Source organism: Felis catus, chromosome A3, assembly GCF_018350175.1.
Source record: "Felis catus isolate Fca126 chromosome A3, F.catus_Fca126_mat1.0, whole genome shotgun sequence".
Taxonomy (NCBI): Eukaryota; Metazoa; Chordata; class Mammalia; order Carnivora; family Felidae; genus Felis; species Felis catus.
This window is the reverse complement of record NC_058370.1, coordinates 135,798,339-135,821,816: the sequence shown is the minus strand read 5'-3', so window position 1 is coordinate 135,821,816 and position 23,478 is coordinate 135,798,339. Positions and strand designations below refer to the sequence as shown.

Below are 23,478 nucleotides of genomic sequence, written 5' to 3'. Positions count from 1 at the left end.
GTTCATGCTTGAGATAGGGCAGTGAGAAGGGGCACCTTTCCTTCCTGCCTGGCACGCCTGAGCCCCTGGGACGAACCAAAAGCACTGAGGTGTGGCATTCTGGGAGGTGACTGGGGTAAGCAAACGGGAACAAAGCCTCGAGCTTCTGCACAGAACAAGATGTGACAAGATGGGTCTGAGGCAAGTGGAAACCGGACTCTCAAAAGTTGGGTTGTTTTCAGAAAGTCAAGAGAAGGGCGCCCATAAAAGCATGGAATTTCTGCAGCCATGCACAGCCCAAATGTCTCACTGAAGGTGACCGCACCCGAGACGTTTTGGACATCCAGGAAACCTGGAGTTACTTTGCACATCCCCAGAGGCAGAAGTCCTATCGTGCAGATGAGGCAACACGACGTAATGAAGAATAAAAGTTGGCTTTGAGCCTGCGTGGTGTTGGGTAAGTTGCTTCGATGCTGGGATTCAACATCCTCAACCAGAAGCCCTTGTGAGGTTGCCATGGAGACAGAGAGTGTCTGTAAAGTGCTCAGCCATATTTCATAAATGGTAGCCACTGTTGGGCACACGCACAGACACGCGTGCCTCACGCCAGCTTGACCAACAGCCAAAATCGAGTTTATTTTGAGACACGATTATGATCGAAACACAGACCTCGGGGGGGCAGCGGGGGGCGGGCAATGACTTCCACACCTATATGTGTTGAGGGCCTTAGACACCATAAGCGTTCAATAGTGACCAGCTAAGCTCTTTCCACACTACCTAGCAATGTATTCCTGGGTTAATAGGAGGTGATGCTTCCAACCTATAAATCCCATTACGTTTGAATCCCGGTTACTTCAAGATAATGCATAAGAAATGAGGTTGTCATGGCAATTTAGATCTGAGACTCACACCCGATCACAGACCCTCGCTCTGAGGCTCAAGAGACCGTACGTTTTCCATGCTTCATTTTTCATACTGGAACTCTCTTCAGCTTCGAGCATCCACAGACTCAATTGTTGGAGCCTCTGCAGGGTAGAGTTTGTCTTTTTAGATTGGACAAATAGTGTTCTGAGGTGGTAATTAGAAACCTAATACATATATTTTTTACATTGGGAAATTTCACAGTGAAAAATTCCACGTGTCTAAAGCTTTTAGTAATGACTAGTTTTAATCTAATAAATAGTTTGAGGTAAACACAGGGATAATTTTCAAGTGTATTTCCCTTGATAACTGTGTGATATCAACTCTGTACTGTTCTAAATGAAACCCTTCCATTAGCTACTCTAAGGCTATATTTTCAACATCCAGCAAAGAAAACATACCTCTTACCCTCGAGGATTCTCTCACCGAACTTAGCTCAGAGACATTTTTCAGGTTTCTCTCTGTGACATGATTACTTAAACGATTGTAAAGAGTCCCACACTATTTGAATTGTGACTTCTACACAAACAGGAAGATCGCTTTATCAGAAGACCCTTCACAGAGGTGAGAGGCTCTACATCGTTTCCCCTGACGGCCCGGAACATGATAGAAAAGAATTATGTGCTTCCGTATGCCTTTCTGGCTATCTCCAGAACCCTTTTGGACTGTTTTCCTTCTTTTCCTACATTTATTGTTTTCAGAGAGCACAGGTTTTCAAATGCAGGAAGAGAGCTCCCGGCTTTTACCAGACCAGCAGACTTTACGGACATGGGGCCTAGCCCCCTAATTCTCGTTGGTTCTGACACTTTCTTGATCTCTCGGCTTTCAAGCACCATTTACCACTTTAGCTACGAAAATGCTTCTTCGTGAAGAATGTATTATTAATATTTCCAAGGGTACAACATGACCTTCAGTCCTATTGTAATGTTCTCACGTATATTGCCTAGGAAATCCACTTAAAATCGCTAGGCTCTATCAGCCTCTTTATATAGAGATCAAACCCAGCCGAGAAAGAAAACCATTAAAAATGCTATCACACAATCATAAGCATAATTTAGGAAGTGTTATTAAAAAGAACAATTAACTTAATATTCAAAATAATAATATGGGAAAATCATTTCCATTAGCGCTGAAGACAGGGGGTTTCCAGAATGTTCTGAGTAGTTCCCAATTCACAGAGCCCATAAATGGCACACTCAAGGCTGAATATTCTTTGTGTTAATTTATTCATTAAACTTTACTGAGAAGCTAATATATTCCAGAAATGCCAGCCTCTTTGCTAAGGGACGAGATTCACCGGCCCACCCTGGAAGATCATAATGTCACAGGCAGACAGACACATCAGCCAATAAAGTGCCATACTATGTGATCAGTGTTACAAAAACAGAGCATTCAGTCTCTCCGGGAGGCCAGGAAAAGCTTCCAGGAGGGCAGACTTTCTGTCAGCTCTGGGTTTCAAAGGATAGCAATGCCTCGGGACTAGTAGGAGAAACCTTTAAAAACCGGGAGCAGAGCCTTGGGATCCGGAAGCAGCCTTTGGTGCTTGGGGAGGACAACGGGTTGGGACCACGGGAACACAAAGTGCCAGCGTCTGAGTGGCAGGCGCTGAAGCTGGGAAAGGAAGGCGTGGAGAACGTGCCAGGGTTTTTGGTGTTTCTGTATTATCTTTATCTGTGGTTTCCTTCTTCCGAGGACTTCCCGAATGTCTGTTCACATTCGGTAAATTAAGATGGTTTTGTCTCATTTTTCCTTTTAAATTGACAATTCTGGGTGCCTGGGGGGCCTCAGTCGGTTAAGCGTCCGACTTCAGCTCAGGTCACGATCTCACGGTTCGTGGGTTCGAGCCCCGCGTCAGGCTCTGTGGTGACAGCTCGGAGCCCGGAGGCTGCTTCCGATTCTGTGTCTCCCTCTCTCTCTCTGCCCCTCCCCCACTCATAGCCCACTCATACTCTGTCTCTCTCTCTCTCAAAAATAAATAAAACTTTATTGGGGCACCTGGGTGGCTCAGTTGGTTGAGCGGCCGACTTTGGCTCAGGTCATGATCCTGCGGTCCGTGAATTCGAGCCCTGCGTCGGGCTCTGTGCTGACAGCTCAGAGCCTGGAGCCAGTTTCAGATTCTGTGTCTCCCTCTCTCTCTCTTTGCCCCTCCCCCACTCATTCTCTCTCTCTCTCTCTCTCTCTCTCTCTCTCTCTCTCTCAAAAATAAATACACAGTAAAAACTAAATAATAAATAAATAAATAAACAATTCTGATACCCAGCAGACTTTACACATGTACTCACTGCAAATTAAAAAGTCTCATATTTCCGGGACACCTGGGTGGCTCAGTCAGTTAAGCATCCAACTTCAGCTCAGGTCATGATCTCACAGTTTGTGGGTTCGAGCCCTGTGTCAGGCTCTGTACTAACAGCTCAGAGCCTGGAGCCTGCTTCAGATTCTGTATCTCCCTCTCTCTCTGCCCCTTCCCCACTCATGCTCTGTCTCTCTCTCTCTCTCTCAAAAATTAAAAAAAATTTAAAAAAAAAATTTAAATAATTAAAAAATAAAAAGTCTTGTATTTCCAACAAACACAGAAAACCTAACTTCTTCAAAGGGATGGTTTTTTCAAGTCACCCCCCAAGACGTTTGGGGAGTAGTCGTTAGAATATGTCATACAAATTTGGGACATAGTCATCAGGAGTATCTTCCTTTGACAAACCTTCACCCTTGGAGGGGGAGTTTCCTTTCCCGTGTGGCCAAAGCCCAATCAGGACAAAGAAAAATGAATGAAGAAGGTGACTGAGCTCAAAATTACACGCGGAGGCCAGTGAGGTGCCCCTCTAAAGCATCAAGCCCAGTGTTCTTTGGAGGTGTCTAAAAATGGCCTTTTCAGGGCATCTGGGTGGCTCAGTCGGTTAAGTGCCCAACTCTTACTTTCGGCTCAGGTCATGATCGTGAGTTCAAGCCCCACATCAGCCTTCTCTCTCTGCCCCTCCTCATCTCTCTCTCTCTCTCTCTCTCTCTCTCTCAAAATAAATAAATAAATAAAGACTTAAAAAAATAAAAATAAAAATGGCTCTTTGGAATCCAACAGAAGCAGCACCAACGGCGTGACAAGTTGCTGGAATGAGGGTTTGAAGAGTAATTAATGGCACGTGCTTCAAAAAATACTAACACCTCACTACTTGGCCTTCGCAACCAACATCACCAGCTCTTTGGCCCCCCCTACTAAAGCCAATATTTTACAAATAGTTTTATCAAAAATATAGGCAACACAACTCTAGAGGAGAAAGATGTGGGGCGCCTGGGTGGCTCAATCGGTTAAGCATCTGACTACAGCTCAGGTCATGATCTCGAGGTCCGTGAGTTCGAGCCCCGCGTCAGGCTCTGCGCTGACAGCTCAGAGCCTAGAGCCTGTTTCGGATTCTGTGTCTCCCTCTCTCTCTGACCCTCCCCCGTTCATGCTCTGTCTCTCCCTGTCTCAAAAATAAATAAACATTAAAGAAAAAAAAGTTTAAAAAAATGAAAGATATGAGGAAAAAGAGAATTACCTCAAGTGTTCCAATTTTCTGCCTGAACCCACTTCATGAGAGCATGTTTCTTTTCTCTTGTTTACTGTAGGAAGAGGTTCAACTGGCTTATTTCACCCAGATTTTGTCTCTGTCCCTACACTCATGTCAGAGTGGTCTTCTGAGGTATAGAAAAGCACACCCCTCTTGAATGAACTACAGCCTGTCTAGAACACCCTTTTCACGGTGTCCCGTGCAGCCCAAATACCTTGTATATTAATATCCCAGATCATATGCCCCTTTGCAGTACTTTCCCTGGCTCTCCTTCTGTCGGAATTACTAGCTCCTTCCTCACTGCCCCTACAGAGCGGTTCTCTCTATTTAAGAGGATTTTCCAAACAGCCTTGTACTTAGATTGTTGTCATGTCTGGCTTTTCCTCCAGTACAGAAGCTCCTTGTGTTCAAGTAGCACAGCGTGTCTTATCTCTGGGCTCTAGCTTGAACAGTGCGTAACAATAATGAAAGATGATTGAATTACATTAAACGTGGAATGTTGAACTGTTTGAACTCAGATTCAGACCTGTGTGAATTGGTACCCAACACAGTCGTCAGAGAAACAATATATATATGAAGTAATGCAAGTGGGAAAATGCTAAGCGTTCCCTGATTGAAAGGGTCCTCATTGGATTTATTTTCTTCCTTTTTGGGTGCATAGTATTTTTTTTGATAAAGTGATTATTCTCTAAGCATCTTTCCTCCTCTTTCATACATCAGTTTCATAAAAGCATTCTGGCCATATTAAATGTTTTCATGTTAATATTTTTATTAAATAATCTCTGCAAACTTATTATACTCTAAATGTGTGGAAGACCATTGGGCTGAACCACAGAATTGTCAATTTTTATAGACTATTCCCTCGCTTTTCAAATGAGAGAACTTAATTTTATATGCTTTTAAAAAATCATTCTCCTTTAATATTTGTATCTTTACTTCTTTCTCATGCACATTGACAGCTGTCATCATTTTTTATTTTATTTATTTATTTATTTTTGTTTTAGAGAGAGAGAGAGCATGTGCAGAAGCAGGGGAAAGGGATAGAGGGACAGAGAGAGGGAGAGAGAGAGAATCTTAAGCAGCCTCCATCTGTAACATAGAGCTTGATGTAGGACTCGATCCCACAACCCTGGGATCATGACCTGAGCTGAAATCAAGAGTCAGATGCTCAACTGACTGAGCCACACAGGTGCCCCCCTTTTTTTTATTTTAGAGAGATCATTATTTTTTAAAGACTATTTTTAGAGCAGTTTTAGGTTTACAACAATATTGACAGGAAGGTATAGATATGCCCTAAGAACCACCCCCCCATCCCTACACATGCACAACCTCTCCCTCACCGTCAACATCACTCACCAGAATGGAACATTCTTTACTGACCGAGAACCCCCACTGTGACATCATAATCACCCAAAGTCTATTGTCTACCTTAGGGCTCACTCTTGGTGTTATACATTTTGAAGACCTGGACAAACATATAAGGACATGTATCCACCATTATAATGTCATAGAGTATGTTCACACCCCGAAAAATCCTCTGTCCTCAGCCTGTTTATCTCTCCAAACGCCCTTCAACGATCCCTGACCCTTTGACTCTCTCCATTTCCTTTGCCTCTCCCAGGCAGTTATACAGCTGGAATCATACAGTGTAGACAGCCCTTTCGGGGTGGGTTCTTTCACTTAGTGACATGCATTTAAGGATACTCCATGTCTTTTCAGAGCTTGATAGCCCATTTCTTTTTACTGGTAAATAATATTCCGTTGTGTGGATGGACCCCAGTTGATTCCTCTCTTCACCTACTGATGGACATCTTGGTTCCTCCCAAGTTTGGGCCATTGTGAATACAGCTGCTAAAAACGTTGGTGTGCTGGTTTTTGTGTGGACCTGAGTTTTCGGCTCCTGGGGGTAAGTGCCAAAGAGCGTGACTGCTGGATCATAAGGCAAGGGTATGTGTACTTTTATAAGAAACCACCAAAACTCTCTTCCCGCGCGGCTGTGCCTTCTGCAGTCCCGCCAGTGTGTGACGATTCCCGTTACCCCACGTCCTCACCAGCATTTGGTGTTGCCAGTGTTCGAGCCTTGGCCATCCTGGTAGGGGGTCAGTGGCATCTCACACCTTGGCTGATCTTTTGTCCTCGGAATGTAAACGTCACAAATGCTTCTCATTTTTTCTTCCCCCTTTAGGTGGGACATGATGGCCAGTGGGGGCTGGAGTTGGCTATTTCCCTTCCCCAGGTCAGGTGGGCCCTGCAGATTAAGCTGTGGTTGACCAGCTTCCCCCGAAGGCTGGACGTTTTGGGGAAGAACGGAGGGCTCTAGCGTATTCACAAGAGCACCTCCTCCCCTTTCTCTGCTGGAAGACGGAGACTTTTTTCTCCAGTATTTAGTGTGGGAATCTGGTCAAGCTCCTAGAGGTTAAGTCTCACACTATTGTGCCCCCACCCCACACTCAACCGGGTCCCCCTGGAGTCTTTTAGCTCTCAGAGTTGTCCACACTGAGCCTCCACAAGCTTGTCTATCACAGGTCAAGTTTTCCTCCCTTGCACTGGTTCCCACCACGGCTTCTGCTCCTGGGCGTCTATGCCGTTAAGCCAGGACTCCCTGCACTTGTCTCTATCTCCGGTGTTGGAAACGGTAGTTCGCCCCGTGTGCTCCCGTCTCTTATGAACCAAGAGTTGTGGATTTTTCAGCCTGTTCAACTTTTTACTTATTGTTGGGCCAAAGTAGCAACTTCCTACCTTCTTATACATGGAACGGGAAGTTTCTAAACGTTATTTTTAATAAATGTTTTAAATGCAGGTACTATGATGATCTATTTTTCTTAACGGTGGCACATTTGGGGCATTTAGGTTTTTTTGTTTTTTTTGTTTTTTTTTTTTTTTCATCTTTCCACATTAGTAATGTAGATTTTAAAAGGCTGAACCACCTTAGGGTCAACTTCAGCTGATGTTCACGGACCAAAGCTCTCAGTCCGTTGACCAAAGTCTCAAACGATACTACGGATTGTTAGGGAGGGTTTCGTTTAAGAGTACAGCAGCACATTTCTATAGGACATTGCAGAGCACGACTTCCTAAATAACGTCTCTAGAATGTTCTCCGTTCAAAATCTGCCCTCACAGAGCTGCTGCAACTCCACGTGCTTTCCCCAACATACTTCGCCACCTTGTCTCCCTCGTCTTTCCCTTCTGAAGGAAGGAGCTCCTGAAACGGACTGTTTTGTCAAGATGGGCTGCCCCACTAGAATGCTGGTAAGCCTTCCATTATAGTAAGCAAATAACATTTCCATTGAAGTCTTTGTGCCGAAAGCTTTACCTACATCTCAGATTTATCCATAAAGGGAATTTCCAGAAGTAAGCTTGCTTGGTCCAAAGTTATGAATGTAGTTAAAACTTTGAGTAGTTGCTGTTATTCGTTCCATTGCATCCCCATACGCTGATATGTTAAAGCCCCAACCCCCAGTGTAAAGCGAGGTCATTAGGGTGGGTCCTAATGTAATCTGACTAGCGTCCTTATAAGAAGAGATTAGGACAAGGGCACCTGGGTGTCTCGGTCGGTTAAGCAGCCGACTTTGGCTCTGGTCATGATCTCGCGGTTCATGGGTTCAAGCCGTGCTGACTGCTCGGAGCCTGGAGCCTGCTTCGGATTCTGTGTCTCCCTCTGTCTCTCTGCCTGTCTCCTGCTTGTGCTCTCTCTCTCTCAAAAATAAATAAATATTAAAAAAAAATTTTTTTATAAGTGATTAGGACAAACACCCACAGAGGGGAGACCATGTGAGGACACAGCAAGAAGGCAGCCATTTGCAAACCAAGGAGAGACACATGAACAGACCCCTAGTTCTTAGACTTCCGTCTCCAGGGCTGTAAAGAAACCCATTTTCATTGTTTCAAGCACCAAGCCTGTGGTATTTTATGATGGCAGCCGTAGCAATGTAATACATCTTGTTAAAAGCTTTAGACCAACCTATGCCCCCACCAGCAGAACTGGGGAACAGCACTCAGCTCTCAGGAAAAGAGTCTGTGCTATGATCATCCCAAAGCAAGTGACCTGTCACCAGGGCAGCAGGACAAGGCACGGCACAGCCACAGGCCCGCAGAGCGGCCACACGGACTCCCCGCAGGGCCCTTTCCCAGGGTGTGGACGGGCGCCATTGCAGGCTCCGTAGGCTCAGCAGCCGGGGCCATGGCAAGGACACCTTCCAGAAGGGCTGGACGCTGCTCCAAGAGGGGCCTCGCCGGAAAGGGTACAGTGGGCGTCAGACAAGAGAGAGTAACCTTAGCAACCCAAGCTGATTTATGGCCTGGTGTGGCCTTGTATACGGCTGCTTCCAGCCCAGATAATTCACGGCTGCACGTGCCCCCATCACCCTGCTCTTGGCCAGGCTGCCACAAGGTCATCCGACAAAGCAGAGGGGAAATCCTTTCTGGCTTGTGCGAGGGGCTGCTGGGGGACAGCTTCTGAAGGTGCCGCATGGCCCTGTAAGACAGCCCACATTTTATTTTTAGTGGCAGTGTCCTTAACTCTCTTTGAGACGTTACAGCAGGGCTGACCGGCTCCTGGCTGGGAAATCACAAGGACCCATTCCCTCTCCTCTGGGGGCTTCTTGACGTGTCCCCGCCTCTGCCCCTGCTCCCCGACCACTTGATCCTCCCCAGCTGCTCTCCACACGGGCCTGTCGTGGCATCCCTGCCCCTGACCCCCATCCTTTACAGCAAGGCCATTTTTTTTTAATGTTTGTTTATTTTTGAGAGAGACAGAGTGCCAGCAGGGGAGGGGCAGAGAAAGAGGGAGACACAGAATCCGAAGCAGGCTCCAGGCTCTGAGCTGTCAGCACAGAGCCCGACGCGGGGCTGGAACCCACGAACTGTGAGATCATGACCTGAGCTGAAGTCAGGCGCTTAACTGAGCCACCCAGGCGCCCCGTGGCTTTTGGTTTTTTTAATGTTTATTTATTTATTTTGAGAGAGAGAAAGAGAGAGCACGAGCAGTGCAGGGGTAGAGAGAAGGAGAGAGAGAATGCCAAGCAGACTCCTCACTGCCAGTGCAGAGCCCAGCACAGGGCTCGATCCCACCAACCCTGGTATCATGACCTGAGCCGGAATCAAGAGTCAAACACTTAACCGACTGAACCCCCCAGGCACCCCACAATAAGGGTGTTAAAATTTGGTGTCCCCATTATTAAAAAATATGTTCGGGGCATGTATACCCAATACATGCATGCATATGCCTTTTATAAATTAGACCTTTACTATGATATACATATAACCTATCCTATAAAAGTCATAGAAACAAACCAAAAAAAATTAAAGGAAAAGGCTGAAAACCAAATCCTTTCCCCTGAGTGGAAGACTGCCTCTTGCCATTGTTCACAAGGCCATGCTTCTTCACCATCTCTACCTGTGTAGACATTGTCCCCTCTGTCTCAATGGTCCACTGGTCCAAACTTCTGCTCTCTGAGCATCCAGATTAATTACGAGCAGTGAAGACCGTGTAGCCAGGCAGCACGAGAACATTCCAGAGCTCAAGGAAAGAGTATACACTGTTTTCTTAATGTGTATTTATTTTTGAGAGAGAGAGCGGGGAGAGGCAGAGAGAGGAGACACAGAACTCGAAGCAGGAGGCTCCAGGCTCCGAGCTGTCAGCACAGAGCCCAATGTGGGGCTCGAACCCACAAACCACGAGATCATGGCATGAGTCAGGGTTGGACGCTTAGCCAACTGAGCCACCCAGGCGCCCCAGTACTAACTACACCATTCTTTAAAGTTGCTTAAAGACGTGTTTCAGTCACAAATTAAGGACTTAGAAATGGAAACGTAAAATGGTAAGAATCCCTAGGAGCCCTGAAAACAAATTTCAACCTGAGAGTCTAGGATCTGGTGATAAAAGTAACTGCAGGTGTCCAGAATTTATTCTTATGAAATACATGCGAACAGTGATCCCTAGTTATTAACCTGAGTTCAAAACACCAGCCTATTAGGCGAGCTTACAAATGGAAGGAGGAAGCCAGGGTTGCCTAGTTCCTATTTCATCACTAGGGAATTCCAGAGAGAACTTCATTTTGAACTCTACTAATAACAAGAATACAAGTTTAAGGGGCGCCTGGGTGGCGCAGTTGGTGAAGCGTCCGACTTCAGCCAGGTCACGATCTCGCGGTCCGTGAGTTCGAGCCCCACGTCGGGCTCTGGGCTGATGGCTCGGAGCCTGGAGCCTGTTCCCGATTCTGTGTCTCCCTCTCTCTCTGCCCCTCCCCCGTTCATGCTCTGTCTCTCTCTGTCCCAAAAATAAATAAACATTGAAAAAAAAATTAAAAAAAAAAAAAAGAATACAAGTTTAAAATCTTTTCGAGAAAGTTAAATATAGCTACAAGTAGCATATCAATTGATAGGTAGATCTTCTCTATTAAAAAATAAGGGGAAGCCATCGAAACGTAGTTTATTAAGCAAAGATAGAATAAAAGAATACGAACGCGTAAACGTCAGCATAAAATAAGGTGACAGGAGTAAAAACCTATTATAATAGGTCATTTAAATGTTTTTCAATTTTGCACGATGCTGGGAAAATATTTATTGGAAATATTAAGTTTAAAAAACACAATACAGGGGGCTCCTGGGTGGCTCGGTCGGTTGAGTGTCTCACTTCGGCTCAGGTCATGATCTCACGGCGCGTGGGTTCAAGGCCCGCATCGGGCCCTGTGCTGATGGCTCAGAGCCTGGAGCCTGCTTCGGGTTCTGTGTCTCCCTCTCTCTCTGCTCCTCCCCACTCATGCTTTGTATCTCTCTCTGCCTTTCTCAAAAATAAACAAACATCCAAAAAATTTTAAAAACACAGTCACAATAAATCAACCCCAAAACACGTATATACCTATGCACACTTCATGCATGGGTATGTATAACGTAAGTGTGTGCATGCATGCATGTGTGTGCATACACACAAGAGCATCTACAACTATATATTACAAACATACATATGCATACGCACATATCTACGTGTATGTACTTATATACACATATACATTTTTTAAATCCAAAATCTTACTGTAATATCAGTACAAATAAAGCCATGTTAACAATAATTAGCCAAAGTGTGTGTTGCTGCCCTGCCCCCCACCCCCCGCCTCCCCCTCCCAGGCACTCGTAAGATAGCTGTTTTCTGCAGTCCTTCCCTAAGGGCGTTCAGATTTTACAGAGTCATACAGGGGTGCGCAAAACAAAACAACAAAACAAAAATTCTGTTGCCAATAGTTACTGATGGGAAAATCAAACTTTCAGAATCAAGAGACTTTTGTGCCCAATATTTTATTTTACTTTTTTTCATGTTTATTTTCTTTTTAAGAGAGAAAGACATACGTGAGGCTGGGAGCGGCAGAGAGAGAGGGAGACACAGAATGTAAAGCAGGCTCCAGGCTCCGAGCTGTCAGCCCAGAGCCCGAGGTGGGGCTCAAACCCAAGACTGTGAGATCATGACCTGAGCTGAAGTCAGACGCTTAACTGACTGAGCCACCCAGGTGCCCCTACGCCCAATATTTGAAAAGATAAAGATGACGCTTATCAAAAAACTTGTAATAGCTTAGTCTTTGAACAAACACTACCCTTTTACCTCATATTTCCCTTATTTCTTCTTTTTTTAAAAATGCTTATTTTTATCTTTGAGAGACAGAGAGAGAGAGAGAGAGAGGAGAGAGAGAGCACGAGCGGGGAAGGGGAAGAGAGAGAGGGAGACAGAGGGTCTGAAGCAGGCTCTACACTGACAGCAACAAGCCCAGTGCGGGGCTCGAACTCACGAGCTGTGAGATCACGACCTGAGCCCAAGTCAGACGCTCAATGGACTGAGCCAACCAGGCGCCCTCCCTTCTTTCTTCTGAACAAATATTACAAGTTCCCTTGTGTTCACATGTACGTTTAATCTATTTTTACATCTGTATCATCAGTTTCTCTTTTCCAAGTGCCTTTGTGGACCTTGTGGACTTCTTTCCTCGTGAACCCTAAAGCAATGACTGCAAAGAGTGGGAGGCACACGCTTGCGCAGGCTTCATACCTAGAGGGGGTCCGCGGGCTCAGAAAGCAGCCCTGGCTTCCCCAGCTTCTGGCTGGTGGCACTTTCCACGTGTTTCTTGCGGCACGCTTTTGAGAGCACGGCCCAACTTCTAACCCAACGTGCCTGGCCACAGTCTTTGCGTGCCTTGCCCCACACTGGCCGCCATGCCTTGAGTTGATGCGCGGGGCTCCCCGAGCCCCTGGAAGGAGACATGGTCTCTGCATAGTTGCTTTCAGGGGTGCCCACGACCCACATCCCGCGAGAAGGTGGCATCTCCTGCGGCTCCAAGCAGGCCGTCCCACAAGCTCACGATGGACCCCGGAGGAGCGCCACTCCCACGTGGGGGCGAGTGCCACGCGCTTCCCCACGAGTCAGGAACCTCTTGGTGTCCCGCAAAGACACACTCCTCCGATGACCCGGGAACGGTTTATTCCAAGTTGAAGGTGGCCCAACGGAGCCAGAAAGGGAACTCTGGGAAGAGACACAAGCCACGGCTCTCGAAACGGCTCCAACACTCACCTCTCTGGGGTTTTGGCAAACAATTTAACGACCGTTAGGGCTTCACTCTCGTAATCTGAGAAGAGGCGATCAGGGGCTGGGTCCTGCGTCTTAAGACTGTTAGGAGAGTCCAGAGAGGAAATGAATACAGATGCACTTCTCTGTGACTGAGACCCACAGGGCCGGCCAAGGGACTCGCTGCTGGACCACTCCCACCGTTGCCCTTTACGCGTCCGTGGGAAACATTTGCAGGCTATTCCCCAGTGGCCCGGACAGGGCGTCTCGAAGGTATCCAGTGAATCTGCGACCACTGCCTACTGCATTGGAGATCTGGGACACGTGTCTTGTATTGGTAAGTTCTCCACATTGCCGCCTACGTTAGTGATTTCTACCCTGAACGGTTTCTAAACTAAAGGTCACAGATACTTTTTCACTCAGCTCTTCCATTCTGTCCCTGATCTAGTTCTAGGCACAGCCTGGCCTTCAGCTCAGCGCCTCCTGATTCTGGGAAAGATGTCTTTTCCTCAGTGCGAACCCAACTCAAATAATAAATGACACCAGAGCACAGACAGCGGCAAAACACTGATTAATGGAATTAGACATCACTTTCCACCCCAGCACTTGGAGGCTAGTGGCAATATGCATAATGACGTGCCACATGCTCCAAGTATCATCAGCACGGCCCGGAAAGATTATTTATTGCCTCCGGGAGGAATTCATCAGCGGGAAGGGCCGGCGTCCTATTGGTGAGCCAGCTTCCCCACTCCCTGGGAAATGATCCTGTGGGGGCTGAGTGGAAAGATGCGTCTTCCCCTTGCTGGCCGGTTTCTCATCTGTTGCCACACATCTCTCATTTGGCTGAGCATTCACGCAGTAACACAAACGTAATCTAACTCCCTGGCTCTGGTCATGTGCGTGATCTTGCTAGGGACTTTCCCTAAACACGCAGCCCGAGAAAGCAATGCAGTGAAATACAAGTATTGGCAAGGTCAAGGGTGTAGGTCCCGGGGTCAGGAGAGCTGCGGGAGACCCCCGTGCTGACGCCCACACGTTTGGTGGCCTAGGAGGCTGTGTCTCAGTGTCCTCATCTGCACAAAGAGCAATGAGCTCCTCGGGTTATCCTGAGTATCACTGATGAATACCGAGTGTTCCTGATGATGGTGGGTGTCAGGGACGCGGCCCAGAGTCTGGCCGTGGGTGGAGCTCAAATCCCCGTGTTTGCTCCTGGATGCTCAGGAAACCGATCCTTCTAGTTCACAGAATTGTGTGAAAGTCAAGGGAAATATTTCCGGCAAGAAATGCTACTTGTAACCTCCCTCATCATAAAAGATGTATCCAGGCAGAAGACTTAGGCTTTAAAAAGTTCACTTCGGGGGCGCCTGGTTGGCTCATTCACTTAAGCATCTGACTTCATCTCCTGTCATGATCATGATCTCACGGTTCATGAGTTCGAGACCCGCATCAGGCTCCCCGTGCATGGCCCGCTTTGGGTCTCTGTCCCCCTCTCTCTCTGCCTCTGCCTCTGTCTCTCTCTCTTTCTCTCTCTCAAAAATGAATAAACATTTTGTCAAAAGTTTTTATAACAGGTTCTGGAAACTCCAAAATATCTGGAATGCAGCCTGGCCGGTGGGGAGCTCATCGTACACCAGAGCACAGAAAGGCATCAACAAATAATTCCTGCATAAAACGGCAAATGTTACATGAGTAAATAAACACGGTGCTACAGAAACTCAGACGAGGGACTGTCTGCCCACCTGGGTTCAGGGAGGGCTTCCTGGAGGAGAGAACAGCTACTTGGAGTCTCAAAGGAAGAAACAGACTCCGAATACTAACACAGTCGGGGGCAGGTGGTGAGGAATCCACCTAAAGGGAACAACACACAAGATAGAGGGGCATGGATTTGTGTGTGTGTGTGTGTGTGCGCGTGTGTGCGTGTGCGGGAAGCCACAATGTAATATTCATTCAAGTATAAAGCTTGACGTAGGCCTACTGCGAGGGACAGGACCAAGCCTGAGACCTCATCCTGAGGGCAAGAGGAGGCCGCTGCCTGATTCTAAGGCAATGTGCGTTTTAGAAAGGTTACCGGGGATGCAGCTTGAGGGGCCCGTTTCTGGGGCAAGAAGAAGAAAAGCCGGAAAACAGTGAACAATCTCTCAGATGGTCTGAGAAGAGCCGTGATCTGATCCAAGGTCATGGTGGACAGCAAAGGAGGAAGGGGCTTAGCGAAGGCCAGAGCGGAGTTTGCAAACTGGTTGAAGAGACGGCTGAGAGAGACGAGGCCGATGGCCAGATGGCAGCCGGGCTGCAGAGCCTTGACCGGTGCGGTGCAGAAGAGAGAGAAGGGCAGGCGTGGGGGGAGCCCCGGGGGTGCGGGCGAGGGGCTCCCCTGGTATTGAAGGGTCTGCGGGACCCCCAGCCCACGCCATTGGGAGCAGACCAGGCTTCGACCGGCTGCAGTCGCTTTGCGTCCGGTCAGCACGTTGCCAGCCGCGCGGCACGTTCTGGAGAAGCGCAGATAAAAAGCAGCCAGAAGCACATTTTGCAAAGCTCAAAGGGCCATATCAGCTCGTCTGCAAAACTGGGAAGCTTACGATGATACCTGTTGTAGAGTCAGTAAGATTAACGCCACCGCGGCGGGCGCTCTGGATCCCGCTCCCCGATTAGTTCCTGGATTCCAAGGGACATGGCCCACACCAAGTCCCGAGGGCCAATGCCGGGAGATAAGCTTAGGAAGTACTTAGGAAGTACAGACTCATGGCTCTTCCTTTTCAGACCTACGATGACCCGGGGGAAACATGTAAAGTTAGTTTCTGGGGAGACAGGACTGAGCCTGGTGCTCGGCCCAGCTCTGTGCCAGTTGTGAAGACGTGCCCGCAGCAGCGCCTCCCAGGAGGTACAGGACGTGGGGCTTGGAAACCAATAAGGGACACACGCGGTAAAAAGGACTCAGCCTCCCAGGAGCTAGCACTGAGCCCCTGAGCACTTGCCCAGACCGGCTCTCTGCCTCTGTTTCTCTGCGAATCCACTCCCCTCTCTTGCCTAGATTCTGGGGTTCTTCAAACTCTCGGGCAGTCCCAAAACAGGGACCGCGTTTCCCAATTCACTAACACTAACATGTTCTGCTTTCAACGCACACGTGTCATTTCAAAAGGTCTAGGGGGGAAGGGAGTCCGGCCATGTGAACTTTCTGCCATCTTGACCTAACCTCCTATGTAATTTGATGGCCCCTGGATTCTGATGTGTTGGCATGTCTGCGACGTCCCGGAGACAAGGCGTCAACACAGAGGGGGATCAACGGTGGTGATCGCCAAGGCACGCGGGTACTTTGAGGCCCGTCCACTGCGCCGCCCTCCAAAATTTCACTCCCTGCTGACTTTGCGGTGTTAAGGCTTTCGGAAGATGTCCCATGAGCCCATTCGGGCAGCACGTAGGCACGACAGAAATAACGCAGACTGCTGAAAAGACGACTGATCTGCGTGTTGGAACACCTGTGCTTATCTTCGTTTCCTCTTTTACTTCTCTTTGATTTTAGTCCTACGACTTTGCCAGGTCTGAAGATTTCGGAAGTTAGTTCAAGTGTGCAAAGCGGTTACCCTTTCTTAATTGTCAATTTCCATACCTTTGCTTGTGTTGTTAGCAACTGATGGTGTCTCATCTCATCCACTACACCAAAGATGTTTTCCTTTTTTTTTTTAATTTCTGAATATAATTTATGGTCCAGTTAGCTAACATATGCAGTGTATGCAGTGTGCTCTTGGCTTCGGGAGTAGATTCCCATGATTCATTGCTTACATGCTCATCCCAACAAGTGCCCTCCTCAACGCCCATCACCCATTTTCCCCTCCCCCCGACCCTCCCTTCCCCCATCAACCCTCAGTTTGTTCTCTGTATTTAAGAGTCCCTTATGGTTTTCATCTTGGGGTAAGGATGGGAGTGGTTAATGCAGCTGCTAGTAACATCTGTCCTAATTACGATCTTGAGCAATAACACTTATATTTCCTCAAAATTAATATAATTAATAGGCTCCTGCAACCCCAGAAGGAGGTGAGCAGGCTTTCCCAATGAAGGAGCTTTCGTGACGATGCAGTAGCCACGGAGGCTGTTAACAGAACTTGCTATATTTCAAAACTGCTGTTCGACAACACCATGGCGTTGTTCTTTTATGTGCAGAACCTTCAGGAGTCCATGCAAAAGTCAACCACAGCTCAAAACCAGTCTTTGAAGCTGGAAAAGAAATGCCAACCTTCTCTTTTCAAGAGCTGATGAGAAAACAGTATAGGGGAAAGAAAGAAAGAGAAAGAAAGAGAGAAAGAAAGAAAGAAAGAAAGAAGAAAGAAAGAAAGAAAGAAAGAGAAAGAAAGAAAGAAGAAAGAAAGAAAAAAAGAGAGAGAGAAAGAGAGAAAGAAAGAAAGAAAAAAGAAAGAAAGAAAGAAAGAAAGAAAGCAAGCTTCGTGTACTTCTATAGATGCATCCTACAGGAAGATTCATCTGAGTTTCAAAGGGCAGCACTAACCATTAATTAACCATAAGGCTGGATGGTCTAGGCTGAAACAGTAGGAGAGGAAAAAAGAATGAATGGAGTCAAAATGCTCCCCGTGTACGATGGCAAATAAGGAATCACTCTGCGATCTGTAAAGTTACAAGTCACTAAAATTCTCCACAGGTTGGATTGAGTCCCTGGGGGAAGGTGCTGGGCTCCCCACCCTTGACCCGCTTTGTGTCAGCCCCGGCAGGTCCTGCCCAAGTTTGCTCCACTGAAATTCACGTGTTCACCTGAAGTTGGCCTCATGTTTTCTAGTGTTTCTCCAAATTCCAGGCTTTAGACAATCCCCCGGCTTTGCTTTCACTCTGCTCAGATTGGCGCCTCATCCACTTTGACCCTCCTCCTAAATGTTACCACATGCCGAATGCTGTTTGTCTTTCTCTGATCTTGTTTGGGGAATAGGTTTCAGGGAATCCTGTGTGCGGTTGAAAAGCGGAAGAAGGCAGGAAGGCAGGAAGGAAGGAAGGAAGGAAGGGAGGAGGACAGGAAGAAGGGAGGGAGGAGGGAAGGAAGGGAAGTAAGGAAGGAAGGAAGGAAGGGAGGAAGGAAGGGAGGGAGGAGGACAGGGAGGAGGGAGGGAGGAGGGAAGGAAGGGAAGGAAGGAAGGAAGGAAGGAAGGAAGGAAGGAAGACAGGGAGGAGGGAGGGAGGAGGGAAGGAAGGGAAGGAAGGAAGGAAGGAAGGGAGGAAGGAAGGAAGGGAGGAGGACAGGAAGGAGGTAGGAGGGAAGGAAGAAAGGAAGGGAGGAGGACAGGGAGGAGGGAGGGAGGAGGGAAGGAAGGGAAGGAAGGAAGGAAGGAAGGAAGGAAGGAAGGAAGGAAGGAGGACAGGAAGGAGGTAGGAGGGAAGGAAGGAAGGAAGGCAGGAGGGAGGGAGGGAAAGAGGGAGGGAGACAGGGAGGGAGGGTTAGAAGGAAATGGGAAATCACGCAGGGCGGAGAAAATCTCAGCCAGACTTGCAGGAAGATGTGCGAGGAGGGAACCAGAAGCTTTGACCTGCCACGTGCCAGGAACTAAGCTAGTTCCGTAGGAATCTGTACACAGCTACCTGGCTAGCTGTCTGGTCCCTTAATCCTGGGAGCCCTGCCTAGTTTGCAGATAAGGAAAATGAGGCTTAAAGAGATTAAGCGAACTCGCCTAAGGTCACACAGCTCGAAGATGAGGAGCCGAGGTTTGAGCTCATGGATATTTCTGGCTTCGAGTCCAATGACACTTCTAGAAGAATTTGGAGTCAATTGAGCAGACGTATTTAAGCCGTCAGTGGTCTGCAGTGTTTAGAAATGTCTCCATCCAGCACGTAGACCCTGACAGCAGAGCCTTCTGTACCCCGGCAACTATGAGTTCAGTTCCATGCCGCTTCGACTACAGTAGCTAATTAGATCAAGACAGAAATCCTGACACAAACCATAGTTCAGACCAGCTAATTAGATTAAGATCAATATAAAATCTTCTTCAGACAAAGGAGCAATTGGACATTTCTGGCAGATGTATCTGCAGGTTGAGTCAATAAGATAAGGACAAAAAACACATGTTAAAGAGTGTCAGTGTGCCAGAACCCTTTCTCCGCTCTCTCTAATGAAGTGAGCCATACGAGTTCCTCGGGAGATGGGAGCCAATTAAAGTAGCAGGGAGGGGCTCCTGGGTGACTCAGTCAGTAAGCCTCCGACTTCGGCTCGGGTCGTGATCTCAAGGTTCGTGGGTTCGAGCCCCACGTCGGGTTCTGTGCTGACAGCTCGGAGCCTGGAGCCCGCTTCAAGTTCTGTGTCTCCCTCTCTCTCTGCCCTTCATCCGCTCATGTTCTCTGTCTCTCTCTCTCAAGAATGAATAAACATTAAAAAAAAGAAATTTTTTAAATACGCAGGAAAAGAGTTGGCTGCAACAGTTAGAAAGCAGGAGTCCTGTTATGCGACCTTTGGCCCCCAGATTTCTTACATCTCAATGGGGTTTAAGACTGCCAAACGGTTCACAAATCTTTCCTCAAGACATAGAAGCTCGTGGTCAGTGTCACATACACTATATTCTTTGATCCCAGAACAGCTCTATAGTGGAGGCATTATCATTCTTTTGAAAAAAAAAAAAACTTTTTTTAATGCTTATTTCTTTTGGAGGGAGAGAGAGAAAGAAAGGGGGGGCGGAGACAGAGAGAGAGAGAGAGAGAGAGAGAGAGAGATGCAGAACCGGAAGCAGGCTCCAGGCTCCGAGCTGTCAGCACAGAGTCCGAGGCGGGGCTCGAACCCACGAGCCGTGAGATCATGACCTGAGCAGAAATCGAACGCTTAACCAACTGAGTCACCCAGGCACCCCAATGGGGGTGTTATCACTCTGATGGGAGACGGGTTCAGGGCGTTATGTGAATCCGCCCAACGGTCCCCGCTAAGACGAGAGACAGAGGGCAGACTGTTCTAACTCCCAGTGCTGCACTTTGGCCGACAGCGAGCACGTCCCGGTGTTTGTGACAGGGAGACAAATCGAGCGACCAGACACCGCGGCCAGCCCTACGCCCACGTTGATGCTCATTCACCCCTGGGTCTTAACACTCCTGAGTCCCAGAGCCCTCGCCTGTGAGACCCCAGTTTCAGATTAGTGGTTTGTAAACTTCAAGGATCATGATTTGTTCTGAAATTCTGCTATGGAATTGACCCCTGGGGTGAGAGATCGCATTCCCACAACACGTAACTTCACAGCGTTCACTGCCCTTCACGCGCCCTCTCCCTGGGCAGGTGCCCGCCGTGGAGCAGGGTTCCGCGAAGCCGGTTAGTTCCCAGGCCACTCAGGTGATCTCACGCAGCATATCTCTCCTAAGGGGAGAGTTCTTCGATCTTATTTGACTCTTCACTCTTAAGAAAACTATCAAATAAAAAGAAGCAAGGCAAAAATGAAGTACTTAAATCATGTGCAAAAAAAACAAAAACAAAAACCGTATAATTGATTTAAAGTCATAATTTTGTTCAGATTTTTTCCCCAATCTGTAACTCCGAACCTAGCCAAAGAAAATAGTCGCTAAGGTACTGTGAACAGACTTACAAAACGGAGATGGGAACTGGGTAGATTTGCAATGTTGTAAAAGTTCCTTTTCCTTTCAGTCTTCCTGAACGGCTTTGTTGATGGAAATAGACCCCAAACCAGGAACAAAATCCTCGCAGGCGAGCACAGCTGGAAAGCTGCCGTGAGGTCAGCTTGGGAAACCCATGCTCCGAAAGCCAACATGGAAGGTGGTGGCCACCGTGTTAATTAAGGGATGGCTTAGTGAAGACAAGGTCACGTCCATTCACACTCCACCTGCTCCAGATGTACTTCCTACCCCCCGCCGCCCTTGGCTGGGTAGGGGAGGCCCACGTCGGGAATTGGAAGATGAGGGCCCCAGAGTTCATTAATCCAGGGACGAACCAAGCAGGAGCCGGGTGGTCAGGCGGGGTTTCAGACCCAGGAAAGATCCGGTACTGACCAACGATGATCAGAGCAGGAGCTGCAGAGATCAGGGTCCTGAAGGAGAAGGGGACAGCAGGGGAGGGAGAGTAGGATAGGGACGCCAGCGAGAGCCACAGTACCCTCGGTGAACAGCCCCAGGAGGAGGTCCAGAGCCTGCTGCTGAAGAGCAGGATGCCTGGTGAGGACGGGACTGGCATGTCAGACACACTGAGCGATCAAGGGTATCCAGTGGGGGGTTGGCAATCAGGTTCAGTTCATCTGGATCATCTCAGCACCATACGCTAGATCGCAGGTGATCTTCCCCAGTGGCCTGACACGGACTATCTCGCACGTTTTTTGGCGAGGTCATGTTTTTAACCAAGATGGGTGCGAACCAGATGGGTGGCCCCCAGGCCTTCACTAAACGCAAGCCCGCTGAGCCCTTGCATTTCCAGTTACCCCACAAGACGCGTGTGGCCCCGAGCACAATGATGCCGCAAATTCAGCTTCTACGAGAATCCATTCGGGGGCAGAAACATTACACGGTGATCGGCCACCTACAGCGGAATGAAATCACTAAAACGAAATATATGATGTCCCTTTTAACCTCTGATTAATCTCCCCTTCTAAAGCTCAGCCTTGAATGCAAGTTTTCTGGTAATCTGCTCTTTTCTAGCAATCTCTGCCGGCCAGATATATCCCAGCGGGTTAAACGCTAGCAGGCTCTCATCCACAACCAAAGACAGGGGGACGTTGTATCCTGCCACGAGCGTACAGAAGGTTGAACTCAACTTCATATTTACAGATGAACGAGAAATAACCACAGGGGCTATCGCTCAAGAGAGTTTAATCCTCCGAACCTGGGTTCGCTGAATGAAACCACCACGATGTCGCTGAGACGCAGCTGAGTATAGGCGGTTCCTACCGTTGCCAGAAGTTTCTGGGGCGATGTGGCGCCACCTGAGGGGCCCCCAGGCCTTCCATTTCAAAACGAGGAGTCTCGAGCCTCAACGGATGGCTCCAGTTTGCCATAGCTAGAATGTCCCAACACGGATTCCAGTCCCTCCGATTCCCAAGTCCAAATCTCTCCCGGACACCCCCCCCCCCCCGGGCTGCCCCTCGTGCTGAGCTCAGGAATACTGCCTCAGTGACACGTCTGGGACCATGTCTGGGGCCGGGTGAGGACCAGACACGGGCCACGGTCTGGGGGAAGGGGAAGCCCCAGGAGATTGGCTGCCATCGCCGAGCTGGCTCCGTGCCCGCCGTCCATCCAGCCTGCAGACGACATCAGTAGGCATCCCTGCTCCCCTTTTGTTACATAGGAGACCACGGCTTGAAAAAACAAGCTAGCATTTTCCGGGAAAGGTACAGCTGTGATTAGGACGCAGTCAAACCTAACACCAAAGTCCTGGGCCAGTTCCCTCCTGGACCTGTTTTTTAATGTTTACATGCGCTTAATGGTTTATGGCACTTCGATAAATACCAAATGCAGAAAATCAGGGTTGTTGTTTTTTTGTTTTAATTTATGAAGTTGAGGTATTTTCCACACTTACACCAGAGAGTGTTGGTGACTATAAATGAACCATCGCTCAAGTAGCTTAATCCGAATGGGGAATTAAAACGGCTGGTAATGTAGAGATTGCTTTCTTGAGACAGGATCGCGTTCCTGACAGACAGCACACGCTCCAGTTTCCAGGCTGGTAAATCCAATCGTTTCACTGTCGAATATTCTAGCTCTCCCATAATAAATGCTCATTCTGTTTCCATACGCTGGACAGATGACTGGCAAATTTACCCATTTTAGAAATCTTAGATTAATCCACATTAATTTAATTTGTTGCATGTAACCCCTGAAATTCTGTGACAAATGCAGCCCAGTGTCACGGACATAAAAGTCGAAGCTCAATGAGATTGGACAACTGGACAGAGGTCACACAGCCAGGATGGGACAAAGCCAGGACCCCAGCCCTGCTGCGTCCAGCTCGTGCAACCAGGTTGGCTCTATAAAGAGATTTTTAAAAGCAGTCTGAGGCCCCCATTTTCCTTTCATCTTTTCTGCCCCCGTCCTCTGTATCTGACTATTAATTTGCAGTATTCTACAGTCACAAATAAACTGTTTTATGCTGAAGTCACCAATTAACTTTGATTGTTTTATTGGCGGCAGGGAGAGAAAGGTTCTCATCTGCCCCATCTGTCATAAAACTCTTGCTTAAAAATGGCTTGGTGGAGACATCATCCTCCAACACAGAGATAAAAGGAAGATTTAAAATGCATGATGTGAATCTATCCTAGAGGCTAATCGCACGCAATGAGGAGGGAGAGGAGCCTGGTCCGTTGGTGTTATCAGCTATGTATTATCCCTCTCATCTATTGATCGTCAGGGCTATCATTAGGAAGATTAAAAACCAGTGTCTACAAATAGTCCTGAAATTTTTGTCTTTCATTAGTGACTTATTATTATTATTATTATTCAAGACCTCCTTTTTTCTAGCAAAGACAATGATTTCTTAGTCTACACCAGGATGCAATCCAGAGAGAATTCATCAGGGCTCAGGAA

At 47.8% G+C, this 23,478-nt stretch overlaps 1 long non-coding RNA gene across 2 annotated transcripts; it reads left to right on the top strand.

Annotated features, from left to right (window-relative positions):
- The first annotated feature begins 5,528 nt into the window (after positions 1-5,528).
- LOC109498449 lies at positions 5,529-23,049 on the top strand. Of its 2 annotated transcripts, XR_006596052.1 has the most exons (5): positions 5,529-5,954; positions 6,162-6,348; positions 7,563-7,691; positions 20,597-20,684; positions 21,598-23,049. It is a non-coding gene; the product is annotated as an uncharacterized LOC109498449 (long non-coding RNA). The 2 variants fall into 2 exon arrangements; XR_006596051.1 differs by having other exon boundaries at positions 5,537-5,954; positions 20,597-23,049.
- The last annotated feature ends 429 nt before the right edge of the window (positions 23,050-23,478 follow it).